The following is a 16785-nucleotide window of genomic DNA, read 5'->3' as shown; positions in this document are numbered from 1 at the left end:
GGAGAAGGTTCATATATTTGCCTCTGAGAGTGGCATATGCACTCGTTCCTGGAAGAGAAAGACATCAATGTTTTTAAGGAAGTAAGCAAATGCTAAAGAATATCTTTTCAGAGTGGCCACCTCCCGCTTTCTTGAATTCCTCAGGGACAATGAGTGCTTTGTAACCTCACAGTGCTCTCAGCAGCCAAAACAACTTCTGTGTGATCTCAGCGGCTGTAAATCAACGAGCTCCATCGGGTGCTATTGCTAGGGTAAATTCAGTGCTGATTGCTTTGATCTGCAATGCTTTTATTTTTTACCCTCTACAGAGATACACACAAGGTCAGGCTAATGGCTGAGACATGAAAAACGCATGTGGCCTTTATTGATCCTGCCATGATTAACGGCCTAGAGGGAAGGCTGGTGATTCATGCCCCCTTGTGAGGTGCCTGTGAGTGCGAGCTGCGGGCCTGGGCACCCGAGCTGCTTCCTGCTGCTTCGGGGCCTGCAGACATGGTTCTCACGGATGTCCTTGCACTGGGCAAATAGAAATTTGTATGCAGTACACTTGCAAACTGGCATCTATTTCGGTTTGTCATTTACTTTCTCTGTCCATTTTGGAAATAGATCAAAACCAAGCCAACCTGAAACCTTACTTCAGTCATGTTGACAAAGCCTCTTTCCTTTCCTGATAGCTTGGGTGGGCCAAGAAGAGAGTCCTTGAGAAGGCCATAACACAAAGCCTCCCTGGCCTGATTTTAGGCGATGTTGTGGCAGTCCCAGCAGGATGAATCCCTCGCTGCTGCTACTGTGGGCTGGGCAAGGCCCAAGGCTCTGCAGAGTCCAGCCTTTTGGGTACCAGCATGTGAGCTCTCAATAAAGCAGCTTCAAAGCTGCTTGCTGCAATTAGCCTCGCAGGCTATGGATTTTGGAAAGTGTTTCCACCCCACTGAGCATCCGTGACTCGCTGGTGGCAGGCCCCGGGGGCTGCTCCAGACGCGCTGCCCCAGCCCACCCCAACGGTAGGGACCCCAGCCACAGGGCTCACTGTGTGCCCCAGGCACGGCTGTCAACCCGCACATGGGGAAGTCATCCTAATGTTGGAGGGGGAAATTAGGCCCTGCTGGGAGGATCTGGACAGCGGTTATGTAACTTTCCCATTTGACACTTGAGAACACTTCCTCCCGGCCGCCTGAGCCATGTGACTGACAAAAGGCATCACGCTGCCACCAAGGCCCCCGCGGTGCTCCCCAGCATCCCGGCCACTGCTGCCCACGCCTGCCCCAAGCCTGGTGCCCGCTGCGGCACCCCCAAAATCACCGCACTGCCACCTCCACTCATTGCCTGCTCACTTGCTTCTGCTTTTATCCTGTCTTGCAGGTGCTGTGGAGTATTTCCAATGCCCCCCCCTCACTAAGAGCAAAGACATGGTTTATCTTGGGCAGTGCCATTGAGGGGACAAAGCTTTGCTGCCAGAACAATTGCAGGAGCTATGGCCCCTGTATCCCCAGCTGACTGCACCCCTTGAGAGAGCTTGGAAGCCAGCCCCGTGTGCTGAGCAGCCAACAGACACCAGAAGACAGCACCTCAGCACCACCTGAAGGTCAAGGCACAAGGGTGGGCTCCACAAACCCAAAGTGGGCACGTCCCCATGCAGGTAACTTCAGCACAGTGCTCACATACCTTCCCCTCTGGCCGCTAGTGTGTGCACTCGGCAGAGTGGCCCAGCTGCACTGTGCTCCCAAATTAGCTGTTCGGGCCAGGTCAGGTTGGTTTTCTTGTTTACTGTCTGAGTGGAAAATAGGGACAGAGTACAAAACCTCATCCCTGGACTATAAAAAGACCTTTTTGTGTGGGCACAGGAATTTTACCTTCCTCTCATTTTTCTTGCCAGCCTGGCACCGCCTCAGTGGCGCCAGGTGCATGGCCAGCAAGCGGTGATGGCCGTAATGCGCAGCAGGAGGGATGCCCAGAATAGCAGCTCTCTGGCAGGAGATATTTCTTGTGCGGAGAGCTGGAGCCATGGAGCCATCCTCCATTCATCCCTGGGCCCACTGCAAAAAAAAGGCCCCTGGATGGGTTTGGCCAGCAGAAGCAAGTGGTCAGGGCGGATAAGACACAGCCCGGCCACAAAGCTGACCTGCCTGCGTGTCAGTTTTACAGCATCAGGATGAGTTATTGGGATCCTAAACTGTGCAAGCCCAGAGAGGTTGCTAAACCTTGTTTGCCTTGGACTGTTTGTCCAAAAAGATACTGTGAGGTGAACTCTTTCTTCCCTTCATAATTGGCCCTAATCTTATCTGAGGCCTCCAACGTGTCCTAGCGACTCCTCAAGGAGATAACAACCACAAAAATAAGTCCAAGAGCATTTATTTCTGAACCTTGAGAGCAGCCTCCAGGTGGGCTTGGCATCCACCTGTCAACAGCACTTGGACTCAAAAAGCTGTTGGTTTACCTTGTAGCTAGAGAAAAAACTGCTGCATGAGGGCAGTAGGCTATAGCAGCCCATGCCTTAGGCTGCCTAGACGAGTTTGCTTTACCCTTGTCTCACCAAAGGATGTTTCTGGTGTGGGTTGGTCGATGCCACTCAGGAGGGAGGCTTTAACGGAGCAGCACATGGGGACATTTCTCCCTGCCACCAACTCCCATGCTTGGTGCCTGCCAGCCCCAGGGCCCCACAGCAGAGCAGGAGCATGTCCTGCTGAGCCCGTCTGTGTCCCTGGCACAGCACATCTCCTGGGGCTTCTCCGTGCCTCCTCCCAGCCCGGAGCCGGCCTTAGTTTTAGCTGGGATTTTTGTATGGCAACAGCCAGACATTCACTGTGAGTCCAGCCCCATGGCAGCTACAAAGTGTTGGCTTGATGCTGGTTTGTAGCTTAGAATTAGTTGTCAGACCTGCAAGTAGGCCAGTTATTGCCACAGTTATTGCGTGTTGTGTTACTTTTTATCTTATTCTGGTTCTCAGTCAAAATTAAATGCCAAGTGAAACGTGCTGGAGTGTCTGAGTGCTACATCGGCATCCTGGTGAGTCACTGTGACAAGATCTGCTTTCTGCAAAGCTTCCTCAGCTGGCAGAAAGACACCAGCCAAGGGAGCTTTTGAGGGAGCTGCACAGTCAGTGTGTCCAGCCTCAGGTCACGGTTCCTCGCCTCTCACTACCCGCATCCTCCTGACTACTCTTTCAAAATACTGACAAATTTGCTTCCTCCCAGCTGAGCCCCTCCGCAGCTAGAGCCCCGGGCTCCTGGTGGCAGCGCAGACGTCCTGCCTCTAGATCTGCCATGTGTTTTAGGAACAAGCACAGTGCTTGCAAAGGGAGAGTTAAAAGAACTGAATGCGCACATAGATGGTTCTTGTCCTACCAGTGGGGTTTTGGATCTGGAGCATTGGTTTTCTGCTGCTATGAAGGGTTTGGCAGTGTGATTTGGGTTCCTTCCCCAGCCCACTATCATCCCACAGGACTGATGGCCCCACAATGCCTGTAAACCTGGCAGACAAACACCAGGAGCACGAGGCAAGGATAGGACAGGGCAAGCAGCAGCTTTGTGATGTCCAGCTGGAGACCTTGCAGTGGGGTCTGTGTTGCACTGCAGCAGCCACAGCGGAGTTAAAGATCTGTCTGACTCTGCTAAAAAGCGATTTTGCATGGTTTGTGTGCACAGGCTGCTACAGTTTGCCTGGGGTTTACCACACATTTTCATCATGCTTGCAAAATGCTGTTATCACAAATTGCAAAAAACCAGCCTCGTCCTCATCTGATCAGAGTGAAACCAGCACAGCTATGCAGTGTCTCCAGCGTGTCCGGTTTGCTGAGCACTGCTGTGTGATACATGGTTATTGCTCAGAGATGCTTCAGTTTGCTGCTTTCAGATTTTTATTTTTTTTTCCAGAGTCCTTGGCCTTGGACCGCAGAAGTGTTTTGTAACCATTGCAACTGGCGCACACACTTCGTTAGCTGATGGCCATGACAGGACTTTTTGCCGAAGGCTGACATGGCCTTTCCCTATGCAAATATACTACAATAAACCTGAACATTTCAGCGGCCCTGTGTTTATCTATTCTCGAGCAGCTGCTGTGTGTGCCACCACGCTCCTTCACATCAAAGGTTCCGCCAGAACCCATCCCAACCTCCCTACAGCCCCATCCCCATGCTGTGTCCCTGAGAACCCACTATGTCCTCACTGCCAGTGCCTGTGCCAGGCCCAACAGCAGTGGTGTGGTGGAGGTGGGTGTACATGCAGCAGCGGTGCAGTGGGGAGCCAGCTGTGAGGCTTTGGGCATTTCCCAGGGTGAAGCTGCTGTTTGGTGTAATGGGCTTAATAATGACTACAGGAGGCTACTTAGGCTGCGGCAAAGCCTTGGGGAGCACTGTGCTGCTGGCCGTGGGGGAACCGAACACGGGTATTGCACCATTTGCACTGTGTGAGCATCAGCAGCTGCAGGCGGGGGACGGGGTTTCGCATGAGGTGCTGCACCCACAAGTGAGTCAAAACACTACAGAGCTGAGTGCTATGCAAGGCAGGCAGTGGCTACCATGGGGAACCAGCATGACTTTGCACCTGGGGAAAGCCCGTCCTTTTCAGGGGGAGCGGGTTTCCCCCAGCGGTGAGAAGTCAGCAGATGGGAAACACATGAGGACTTTTTGTCAGGGGCCAGCCGCATGACACACCAGGCCACAGCATGCCCAACATCGAGTGCTGTCATACAGCAGTATCAGATGGTGCTTCTTGCACCAAGGGTCAAGTGACTCTGAAAATCAGGACATGAAAGTGCTTTGTCAATGCTAAAAGCCCATGTGAAGAAGAAAGAATTCCCTGACCCCTTCCTCGAAGAAAGTTTGAGATCATGAAGACGATTTGAATGTTTTTAAGTGCTGACTGTGAGATGTAAGTATTTTAACAGGGTAGTGGGGTCTTCCCTTTCTCAGTTTCTAAACTCGATGAGCCACTCACAGTGGAGTCTTTAGACTTCACAGACACAAGACACAGGGAGAGAACCCTGACTGTGCTGGAGGCTGCAGCTGTAGGAAGCGCAGCTGCTGATGTCCATCCAGTCCTGGTGCTCTGCTGTGCTTTGCACTTGGAAGTTCATATGTTATCAGGGCCGGTGAATGGACGCTGACCTCTCAGGGTGTGTGTGCAGTGGCCGCAGGCCTGCAGGTAGGTGTCTGCACGACACCAGCCTCGGCGTGGGCCTGATCCTTCTGCTTTGTCTCACTTGTTTCTACCGCTGCCTGCCAGCTACACCAGCTCAGGGACAGCAGCGTACCCCGCTGACCTGGCTGCAGGCAGGGCCAGCCCCGGGGCCTGGATACCATGCTGGTGGCCGAGATCTGGCCCTCGGCCTCCTGGGGTGGCTGCGGCTCCCTCTCCCTGGCCACAGCACAGACCCAGCAGCGTCCTGCCTGGCAAAGGTGGCTGGGGGGTAGAGGCAAACCCCGGATACAGGGTCAAAACTGGTTGTGGAAGAGAAAGCCGCGCGCTTCATGACGTGCTGAAGAAGCCTAAATTGCCCTCTAAGAGCATGTCGGCCACTCTAAAAACTGTAGCGGGGAAAGCACGAGGCCGAGCCCTGCCTGATGGGTGCTGCAGTGCGGGCTGGCAGGGCCCGGTTCGCCTCCAGAGGCGACACGCACCGCACGGAGCCGCGGCTCACACGCGTCCCCACGCGTCCACAGGCGAGCAGCCCGGTGTCGCTGCCAGGCCCCACCAGCGGGCGTCGCTGCCGCCTGCCGCTGCCCGCCCGCCGCCGTCCCGCCAGCCCACCTCTGAGGGAGCGCCGCAGGCGGCCGGGACGTGGCGGTAGCTTTCCGGGCACGGTCCCGCGCCCGGCGGCCTGCAGGTGCGGGCTGCCCGAGGCCCCGGTGGGAGCGCTCGGTTTAGTTTTGAAGGACGGGCTGTTATTTCTGGAAGAAGCCTCCCAAACCGCCGCAGCGCTGGCCGAGCAAGGGCTCTGCCTGCCATGCGCACGGTGCCATGTGGCGAGCAGTCACGGGGGCTCAACGCCACCCTAAGGATACTGCCCTCGCTGTTCAGGGTTCTCTGTGACGAAGTTCAAAAAGAATTTTTGAAAATTTTAAAGATTCAGTTGTAATCCAACCTTTAACGGGTGGGTTCTATCTCCATTAGAAATGCCTTTTCACACAAAACCAGTTTGCATCCCATTAGAGTTGCTCTGCTCATGTTTTCATACCACAGAATACCCTAACGGCTTGTAAAATTGAAGGCATTTGGGAAATACTTGCTGTGCTTGAGAAGACAGAGGGGGCACGGAGCAGAATGGAAGAGCAGGGTGCCACATACCCGAGCAGGGAGTGGTGGGCATGGCAGTGCTGCCCCTCAATGATGCAGTCCCACAGGCAGGGCATACCCACACATGGCTCCAGTCGGCTTTGGGGAGCAGCTGCAGGGGTCAAGAGCAGAAAAACTGTAATAAACAATTGAGTCTGATCTCCTTCAAACTGAAACAAATTGAAAAAACTCAGCAAACCCATATAACACAGCCCGCTGCTGATTTCATAGCACCATACAAGTGTGGAGAGACCACCAGCTAACACCCTCCTGAGAAACAGCTAATTGTTGCGTGCCTCTGCCTTTCCCAACACATCCTGGTTCACAAGTTCATCGGCTTCAAAGTTGCATCTGATCATTAACCCTGAAAGATCAGAGATTACTTAAGCATTTAAACTGCGTGTTTGTGATGGCTGAGACACACAAAGGTCAGGCACAAATCTGCGACCAAATTCCGGGACAATCTTCCCAAAGTTCAGGAGGGAGAGTAAGGTTTAGGGGTTTGCTTCAGCCTGTTGCTGTCACCAAATACCCAGCATGGCTATGCAGTCTGTGGGGAACCATGACTTAGCTGGAGAGAAAAGGGAGTCCTGCAAGCCTTTTGTTTGTGCCAGGCTTGGCTGGAAAAATGCTCTTTCCTTGGGGATTTTCCCTGCCATTTTCATTCCTGTTTGCTGGCAGTGCCACATGGCGGGCAGGAGGCTATCCCTGTGGGCTGAGGCCCTGTCTCCTGAGCTCCTTGCTCCTCAGTCAGGCTGCTGGCCCTCGGCCCGACAGCAGGCACAAGGACACAGTGCCAGCTTGCTGCCATGCTGGCACTGCACCTGAGCATAGCACAGCTTGGTCTTCTGTTTTTCAGTTGCAGAAATTGTACCATATTGCCTCAGAGGGCTGGCATGTTCTCAGCATTGAAAACCAGATTTTGCCAAATTTCCAATTGTTGCTCTTGGTGCTTTATGCTGTTATGCTAACAGAAAAATGTATGTTATTGTTCTTGCAAAAACAGATAGGATCACTCCTTTGACAAGGATCATCTTGTTTTCAGCTGCCTTGCTCTCCACAGAAATTCCTGTCTCAGAAATGTTGCTGTCAGCCTATTACAAGCATGAATTCAGTAGTACACTCCAAAGAAGCCCACTGTCCTCTCGCAGCCAGTCACTGCCTGGCCCCCAGGCAGATGCTCATTTTGTGCAGGCAAAAATACTCACCTCAGTACTTTTGCCAGTACAATGACTTTTGCACTTGCAGTCTTAGACATTAAACGCAGACTTCCATCACCAGTTTGCCTAGCTGGCTGCAAGCACAGCACAGCAAATGCAAATGTGTATGCAATTGGAAAGGTGAACTCTGTGGGAGAGCAGACCACTGGAACTGCGACTAGTGGTGTACCACTGCACACTGGGATGTGAAACAGTCAGGGATGTAAAGTGACTACATATATTGCATGATGCACTTGATTCGACAGGGAAAACATGAGCAGTAAAAATGTCATTTGGTGCCTTGCTTCAGAGACTTCACTATATGAAGAGCAAACCACCTTTGCTCCTGACTTGCTTTTGGCAAATTATCTCGTACTAGGGAGGAGAGAAGGTTTCACTATGATTGTACACAGGACTTCATCTGTTTCTTCCCCTATAACTATCCATCTTGGTTGTGATAGGATTGTTTAGTACCACTACAGTTGTAGGACTTGTAACTTGCATGTGTTTCCCGTCCCATTATTCTCACAAGATGCATCCCTATTCCCCAGGATGGCACTGGCACACAGAGGTGATGGCAGACCCTCCCCTGGCAGAGGACAACCCCAACCCCCCCCCCCAGCACTGTGCTCCTCCTGCAGAGGAGCAAGGTGTGCTTAAGCCTCTTTGGCTAAGCTCGGGACATGCACGAAGCTGTGCTGCAGAGGACTAGAATGTGGCTGGCAAGTTTAAGCCAGTGGGCTCTACCCCAGCGGCCACAGGCAGGCTAGCAGGGCTCCAGGTCTGTTTCTGAGTCACTGGGGCTGTGCTCTTTGCTCCAGTGCCCCAGCGTGCCAGGTACCAGCAGCTCCAAACAGACCCGGCATTGCATCAGGAAGAACTGTTCATCCAGGAGGGAAATGCCCCTAAGCCCTTTGGTTGTGAAACACAGAACGTAGGAACACAAATTGACAAAGGGTAAGGTAAAACCTGAGCTGACATGTGCTGTGTCTGGGCACTTGACAGCACAGGGCTGTGCTGCGTGAGGAGCTGGGCGGCGGGAGGCAGCGAACGTGCTGTGCCACCTCCCCGGGCAGAGGCAGCAAATCAGTATTTATCAAAAATCCTAATTTGGGGGGATATTTTTACAAGGTTGAAGTCTTGCATTGAAAACAGCTTTGAAGTGCCTAGGAGCAGGCTATTCCATCCTGTTTGGTCTGTGCCCTCTTTGCTTTCACCCTGCAGCTCTGTGCTTGGTGCCAGTCCCATCCCCACTGTGCCACGGCAGGGGGCCTTGCGAGCAGTGGTGCAGCTGTACGATACATGCTCTATTGTATAAGCCCCATAAAACACTGGCACCACTTTGTAGATTTTTTTTTCCTTTTTTTTTTTTTTCTTTGTTTTAATCTGTTGCATGGCTTTATTTGATAGCTTTTGGGGTCCAGAAGGACTTGCACTAAAGATGACAAATGATTTCCAAAGGTGAAGCAAATGATGCATGGCTACAGGTCAGGATCCAGGAGGTGCCCAAGTCTCATCAGCCTGGAGGGCTTGGCACACCGGCAGGGTGACTCTCCTGGCAGAAGGCAGGGCAGCACAGACAAAACTGCGTCTCATTGTCCTTCAGTGCACCACAGAAACAGGCTGTTATTGACACCAGGCTTTGGAGCACAGATCAAGCCGGAGCAGGCGGCAATCACTTTCGAAGGTCATACATACAATCTCTTTATGGCAAGTTTGCCTTCCGTGACTGACAAAAGCAGGATGGATCAAATGTCTTCCAACAGATCTGCATTAAAAATGAAGTACTGTTGCTTGGAGAACTGACAGTCCCACCAGAAATAATACAGGCTGCTGACAGTCCTCGCTTCCCAATAAACAGCATCTTCCCACGTTGTCAAAAGAGCTTCTTTGGGATGAGAATAAATAAGCAAGTTATTTGAATAAGTTATTTGAGTGAAAATGTTAATGGCAAAGAGACAGAAATCACATTGCTCTGTTGTAAAAATACACTATGGCTTAAAAATGCATTCTTGTTTCTCGTATATATGAAAATATATGTGTATGTATAAACACGATAGGTATGTATATCTATGCATATCTCCCTATATTTATACATAATTATATGCATGTGTTGCGCCCATGCCAGTAGCTAAAAATACTCAGCAACCAGTCCCCCTCCCCAGAACACGTTTGGTGCGAGGCACTGGGGGCTCCTGTGCAAGGGCTGACTGCATCCCTTTCCCATACGTGTAGGTTGTAACTTAGCAACCACTGTTGTATGCTCAGAGGACAATATTTCAAAGCTAATTGTTGCTGGCCTTATTAATGGCCACTGTCTTGGCTTCTGGTGCATTACTGAGCCAGACAAGAGGAAAAGAGGCTTTATCAACAAATCTCCTGAAGAAGCTGGCCGTGAAGGGAAAGGAGTGGCATAAGGGGCTCAATAGTGTGCCGGGAGGTGGAGGGGACACCGAGCTGGAGAGGCAGGCATGGTGGGGCTGGGGCTCGGTGAGGGGGTACAGCCGCTGCTCAGCAGCAGCCCGTGGCCAGAGGCGATGCCACAAACCAAGAGCTGAAGGAAGTCAGCAGGGTTTGCTCCGATATGATACAAATATATGCCACAGATATGCACACACATCCCTTTGCGTGCGTGGGCATGAAGGAGAGTGCTAACTTTCGACGTGCCCTCGAGCTGTTTTTGCCTGGAGGACGAACACACTTGCACCTGAAGGACACCATCTGTGGAGGTTTCCTCCCTTCTCAGCAGCTGCCACGGCCACCCTGCAAGAGCAGACGGTCAGCCTCAGTGCCACCCTGCAGCTTCAGGGACTAATTAACTGAGCCATTTCACAAGCCAGCTTCTTCTTGCATATTTCTATTCATTCCTCCTCTCGGAGGGCCTGAGGCTGCAGCTGCACCAGCCCAGCACAGGGGGCTCCCAGCACCGCTCGCGCTGCTGGGCTCTGAGCTGGTGCAAGCATTGGCTGCGGCGCCAGTGCAGGGTTATATAAAGCAGAAGGGGTTTATATAAGCCTATTTTATCTGCAAATCATTTATATTTAGAACACCTATTTCTACTGGAAACCCTAAAAGCATGTTACATAAGAGCCTGATAAATCCTTTGGCTTAAGGTTTCGGCAGGGGGAGGGGGCGCTCAACGCGTGATGTGTTCAGGATACATTTTGTAATCAGAGCCTCAATGTGCCGTCTACAGCTGGTCTTGAAATCCTTTCTGCTCTCACTCCACAATACCTTGACAATAGCAGAACACTTCACTGCATAGAAATTTCCCTCTCCCTCAGCACTGTTCTCATTTGGAGATTTTCTCTGGATGTTTTGCCAGTACGGCTGAGAAGGCAGTTCAGTGCTGCTGGGCAAGTGTCCCGGTGCATGTGGCACTGCTGCCTTTGGGAATGTCATGGGCATTGCCCAGCGGTAGCAGTGCTGTCCTCAGATCTGCAGCATGCTCAGAAGGCACTGACTGCAGCCTTCATTTAGCAATACAGAAAGAAGGGGCCGACTTACCTTGCTGTTGGTATGAGAATATTTTCTAATGAATTAACTATTCCCCAAGCCATCCCTTTGTGGGGAAGAGAGGAAAGATGATGGCAGTGGTCATAAAATACACATATAAGTGCAGAGCAGGCAGCTGCACTGCTTTGGCTTTACGCCCATGTGGCTGCAGAAGCTGGCCATCCCTGAGACTGTTCTGTTGGGCAAAGCCATGAGTTCTGCAAGGGTAAATGGCACAGGGACCCTGGATCACCCAGCAGGGGAGGGACCATCCTGTATTTTGTGCTGTCTCCTTTCCGTCTCCCTCCCAGGTGTCAGAGCCCTGCGTCCTGCGAGCAGCAGGCAGTGGCCATGGCTCCCCAGCTGTGTGGCACCATCTCCCACGGGACGTGTGACCCCCCCCCCCCCCCCCCCCCCCCCCAGATCAAATGTCTTAAGCAAATTCTTGTCATACTTCGCTTGAGCCAGACGCTGTAAATTGGATTAGTGTGGTGCCAGGAAAGATTTCTATAGTGAAATATTTAAAACTAGCACTAATGTGAACCAGTCTATGGGCTGCCACTGGACAGTCTCTGCCCTGCCGATGAGTGCAGGGGCTCCTCCATCTGCTGCTGCTGGTGCCCGTGGGCTCGGATGTTGTGGAGGAGGCACCCAGGAGAGCCTCTGCAATTGGAAAGTGGGCTGCAAGGAGCAAAAATTCACATCGGATCCTGCAAAAGTGATCTGGAGGGAAAAAATAATGCCCTGGGGCTGACTTGCAGTGGGAGCTGCAGGTGAGGTGTGCATCCAACTGCCTGTGTGCCCAGCAGTGAGGCCTCCAGCTCCAGCTAGTTATTCCATCGTAGGCAGTCCGTCACCTTCCATTGCTTCTCACCTGTCATAAAAGTGATGTGTCTGGAACAGATGAAACACAAAATTGTCAGTATTTGCACAACTTTATGGATGTGGAGGGCAAATCTGTCTCATGGTTTGAGCACAGAAGATGAGAAATTGAGCCTATGGGAAATACTAGGGACACTGGCATCCTAAGGACTTTAACTATCCAAAAAGCTGATGAGAAAAGCAACAGCCATTCAATGGGAAACCAAGCCCACAGCATATTCGCTGCAGGACCTGCATGGTGCTGGACAGAGCCAGAAAAGTGCTGAGTTTATTCCTCTGCTGAAGGCTACAGAGCACCTGGCCACCATAGGTGCTGGTCCACCCAGTGGACCAGGGCTCTGGGAGGAGAGGCGGTGGCTACAGAGGAACTGCTCCGTGTCAGCCATGGCCGAGGGGGTTAATCCGACCGTGTGGGTCTCACCAAAGCACGGTTCTGTGCCCATCTGACTCTGCACCAGCACTAGCAATTCACAGATTAAATTACACCATGGGAGGTAAATAAGTGGATAACACCTTTGACTCATGGAAAATAGCATTTCTTTTACCTTCAAGAACAAACCAGTTTGGTGTAGCCTCAGAGGTTTTAGTATGCACTTTGTAATGGCTCAATGAACTCTTAAGCTATGGGGTTAAGGCTGATCTCACGGTTGCTTCTGAGCATGGTTTATGCGTGCTGGAGACCGGGCCTGCTGCTGCAAGCAACACAAAGCTCCTGCTTTCCTCTCGTGAGGCCGCCACGCGCTACCACAGAGAGCAGAGGGCCGCTCATGGGGCCTGCCCTGGCGAGGGGCCTGCCAGGGGTTCAGCCGGCTGCCAGCGTGGGGCTGCGGGAGCATCACCACCACAGCCCAGGGCTCTGCCGAGCTGCTGCTAACAGCAGGAGCTTCCCCACAGCCCTGCAGTAAATCCACGCTGCTGGCAGCCATTTGAAGGCAGAGACAGTTAGCAAGAGAGAAACGTGGCTGTGTTTTTATTTTGTCTTACGTTCAAAGGAAGCTGTGTATCACAGCTCTGAAAGCAGCCCGAGACCAGCTCAGAAGAAATACAGCTCCCCGGTGGCACCCAAGCGTGAAACCGAGCGTCATCTTGCTACTGGGCCGTGCCTTTGAGGTCGTATCAGTTAAATAAATGCAACGCCAGGTTGGTGTGTGGTAAACAATAGTTTATGACTGTCATCTGATGAAAAAGAGAGAAGGTGAGGGAGCACATTTGCGTAAATGGCCACAGTAAGTCGTGTTTTCAGGCCCACCAGCTGCTGCCAGCAGAGCCGCAGGGGTCTGGCATGGGCCTGGAAAGGTCTGAGGAGCAGCACTTCCCCCAGACCAGCATGGGTTCGAAAGCCTCCCTGCTCCCCAGGCAGGCCGGCAGCGCTGACTCGCCTCCCTGTGCCCAGCTTTCCAACATCCTGTTTTCATCGCGGTTATTTTAACTTCCCTGTTTCTTTCCGTATTTTTCCTTCTGCCCACGCCAATGCACACTGTGATTTCTGGCAGGCAGGCTGGAAAGCTCCCCGCTAGCATCTCCAGTGATGAGCTGGGCTGGTGGCAGCGCCCCGGCCTGCGGGCTGCTGGCCTCCACAGCCCCAGCCCAGCAGAGGCTTCAGGCCTGTCCCATGGCCTAACTCCTCAGCCTGGGGCTACCTCCTTGGCACAGGGCTACCCCCTTGGCCCTTGGCTATCTCCTCAGCCCGCCCAGCTGAGTGTGGAGCGAGGCTGAGCAGCTCAGGGCAGCTCAGGGCTCTGCTGCTGTGACCACAGCCCCCAGATGAGGGGTGGGAGGGAAGGAGGCACTCGGCAGGCACAGGCTGCACAACAGAGGAGCAGTTCCAGCCTGGGCAAAACAAGGTTTGTAAGCGTGCAGCCTGCATAAAACAAGATTGAATGGCGAAGCGTGAAAAATCAACACAATATCATGCGTTAAGTGTCCATATAATTTTGTGTGTAGAGGTAACAATCTCTCAGTAAGTGTCAACACCATATTTGCTTAGAAAATCTGTAGTATTAGCAGAAAAAAATCTGAGAGGCAGCCATAATACAAAATAAAAATCAAACCCATCTGCTTTATTAATCATAGGCTTTAAAAATGTCTTTGCTAATTACGCAGCTATTTCAAGAGCTGTGCTGTTTAAATCTATATCCAAACAAACACAGAAGCCACAATAATTCTGTCATTCAGTTATACAGGTCTGCAGCTTTAAATGGTTAAAAATGAAAAAAAATCGGGAACAACATGAAATGGAAATGTTGTCTTTATACAGCTTGTAACACCAAGGATTTAGCTTTTAATCCACTCTGAATGGCATTCCCAAGAAAAGGAAAGAGAAAATGTCCTTTATTGCCAGAGTCTGGGTCTGGACCACCGATGCTGATGACTTTCCTTGGCCGCAACCTAAAAGTGTGTTTGGAAGGGGTTTTATGATCAGCCCTCTTGTCAAGCAGGAACTTGAAACTGGCAGTACTTGTGGTGTAGAGACACCTTTTTGGAAAGATGATGTCGAGTTGATATGACAGAGAAAAGCAAACAGATTTATCCTCACCTTGCACCAGCCGTGGTGGGATCAGTGTGGCAACAAGTCCTCCCCACTGCACAGCACCAGAGCCCTGGGGTATGGCTGGAGGAACACGGCTAAATTCACGTATGGAGGAAAGCCTGTATTTCATTAGGCCTCACCTCTGAGAGTGGCCAGTGATCTTCAGCCAAGCAGGCAGGAGATCACCCACATGTCTTGGACTGTACCCAGCTACAAATGATTGCTGGAAGAATATACTAAGCAAATCTGAAGTTATAAGAAATATGGAAAAAATCAAAGGTGTAGCTGAAGGTCAAGTAGTTTGGAAGTGTATCTTAGAGTAGGAAAAACATGTCAGTCTTCTACCAGTTAGGAAACAAACCCCAAAACTGGTAAAAAACAAAAACAAAACAAACAAACAAACAAAAAAACCCAACCACCAATTTAGTAATGACTCCATACTCTAGAAACATCAACAGAGCATATTAACAGTAAGGGTGGATTAACTCAAATGCAAGAATGCAGACAGGAAGTCCTTCTCCACGTCTCCTCCATATAACCACACTCTTGTTCAATAGCCCTTGACTCCAGCTGATACCAACTAAAGCCACCAACATCCCTGCTGGAGCCCAGGATGCAATCGACAGAGAGGGAGCACCACCACATCACAGCGCGTCCTGGGGGTACAAATGAGCTGGGGACTGACACCTTCATCAGCCTGCTGAGTGGAAAGCATGATCCAAGTTGCAGCAGCCATACCTGAAACAGCATGAGAAACGCCTCTTGAAAGGTTCTTGAGCCACATTGCCACGAAGGCCTGACCGTAGTCACCTTACAGGCAAGTACCTTCATTTTGTCAAAAGGGGAAACAGAGTTGGGAAGAGCAAGTGGGGCATAGAAGCAATCATATCGCTTGGCTCTGAAGCCGGACAAGTCATAAGTTCCCTGTCCAGCACCCAACTGCAAACAGCATCCTTTCTTATTTCATACCATACATAACATTCTGGCTGCGTGACATAAAGGTTAAAAGTAATTTTGGCTGCAGTAGAACAGCACATAGACTACAAGGGGAATTTTATTATCAGAGTTCACTATAGAAGGTCTGCTTTGCAGTCAGGATGTGATAGACAAATTCCAGAGAAAAGACAATCATTATGCAACGACTGCTGCCAACTATTGACAAAACTATTTGCAGAACACCACCATACCCGGTTATCACCACATGCAGACGCACTATCAGGGTAGCGCTCCCTCCACACATTGTTTGGTGCATGCAAATTATGTTATCAGTAATGCTAATTCTCAGTCAGAAGAAGTCACTGAACTTTTCACCAGTCAATAGTTTAAGGAGTTCTCAAGTAACACTCAGCGTGAACAGATAACGATTATAAATATAGAGACACTTGAATGGAAGCGTAAGAATGCAGGGTACCAGCGGTGATCTTGATTGTTTGCTTGTTACTAAATACACCACAGCATTATTTCACAGATCATTCAGCTCCAGTCTGATGCAAACAATGGCAGAACACCAAAAAAGAATTTACAAGATTATGTAAGCACAGAAATAATTCAAGGGATAGGGAATGACTTGGTTCAGGCCGGCTGTTGCTCAGGATTGCATCTTTTGAAGAACAAGGAGGTTTGATTGTTTTAGTTATGTGAAAGCTTGACAGGCACTTCCAAATCTCACCAGCAGAAAGCAACTTGCAAATAAAGGGAAGATTTGTGCGAGCAGATTTATTTCAGGGACATTTTTTTCCCTGTACCAATACCCAGAAATAACCTGTGCAACAGCATGTCACTGGCTTTCTCGGGAACCCAACTAAAATTCTTTCAGCACTTTGTAGGACGTACGCCTGTAGAGAATTGGGGGTGACAAGTCCACATTTAGCAGAAGATGCCAGCTCTGACTATTACAGGGTTTAGAAGGGGACAGACAGAACACACGGAGCTCCAGACCAGTGGCAGTCCCATATGGAAGAAAAACTCCCTGCAAACAGGAAGCTCCCACCCACCTGGATTAAAAAAAAAAAAAAAAAAAAAAAAAAAGGCATTAAAAACATGTCCTTAAACTAATGTCCCCAGGCAATAAGCCAAAGAGAGCATTTAGGAAGGCTTTAAATGTATGTACCAGGCACAGTTCTAAGAACTTCTACAGCACAGAAAACAAGAAAAAAAACAACATCAAGGTGAGAGGAAAACAAAGTAAACCAAGGCATACAAATTTAGCTGTGCTGAGTGGATTCATTGCTGCCTATTTAGGCATGTCCAATTCATTTTCAGCTGGCTACCTTGATGACCAGTGGCAGAGAAGCTGTGGCACTACGGACTGCCCGGCTGCCCCCAGCTCCCTGCTGGTCTGAAGAAGCTGATGAGTAGCCTCCAGCCCCGCTATGCTCACTGCAAGGACTAGCTAAGATGTGCTATGCAT

This window comes from Cygnus atratus, chromosome 11 (assembly GCF_013377495.2).
Source record: "Cygnus atratus isolate AKBS03 ecotype Queensland, Australia chromosome 11, CAtr_DNAZoo_HiC_assembly, whole genome shotgun sequence".
NCBI classification, from domain to species: Eukaryota; Metazoa; Chordata; class Aves; order Anseriformes; family Anatidae; genus Cygnus; species Cygnus atratus.
Note: the sequence above shows the minus strand (reverse complement) of the source record.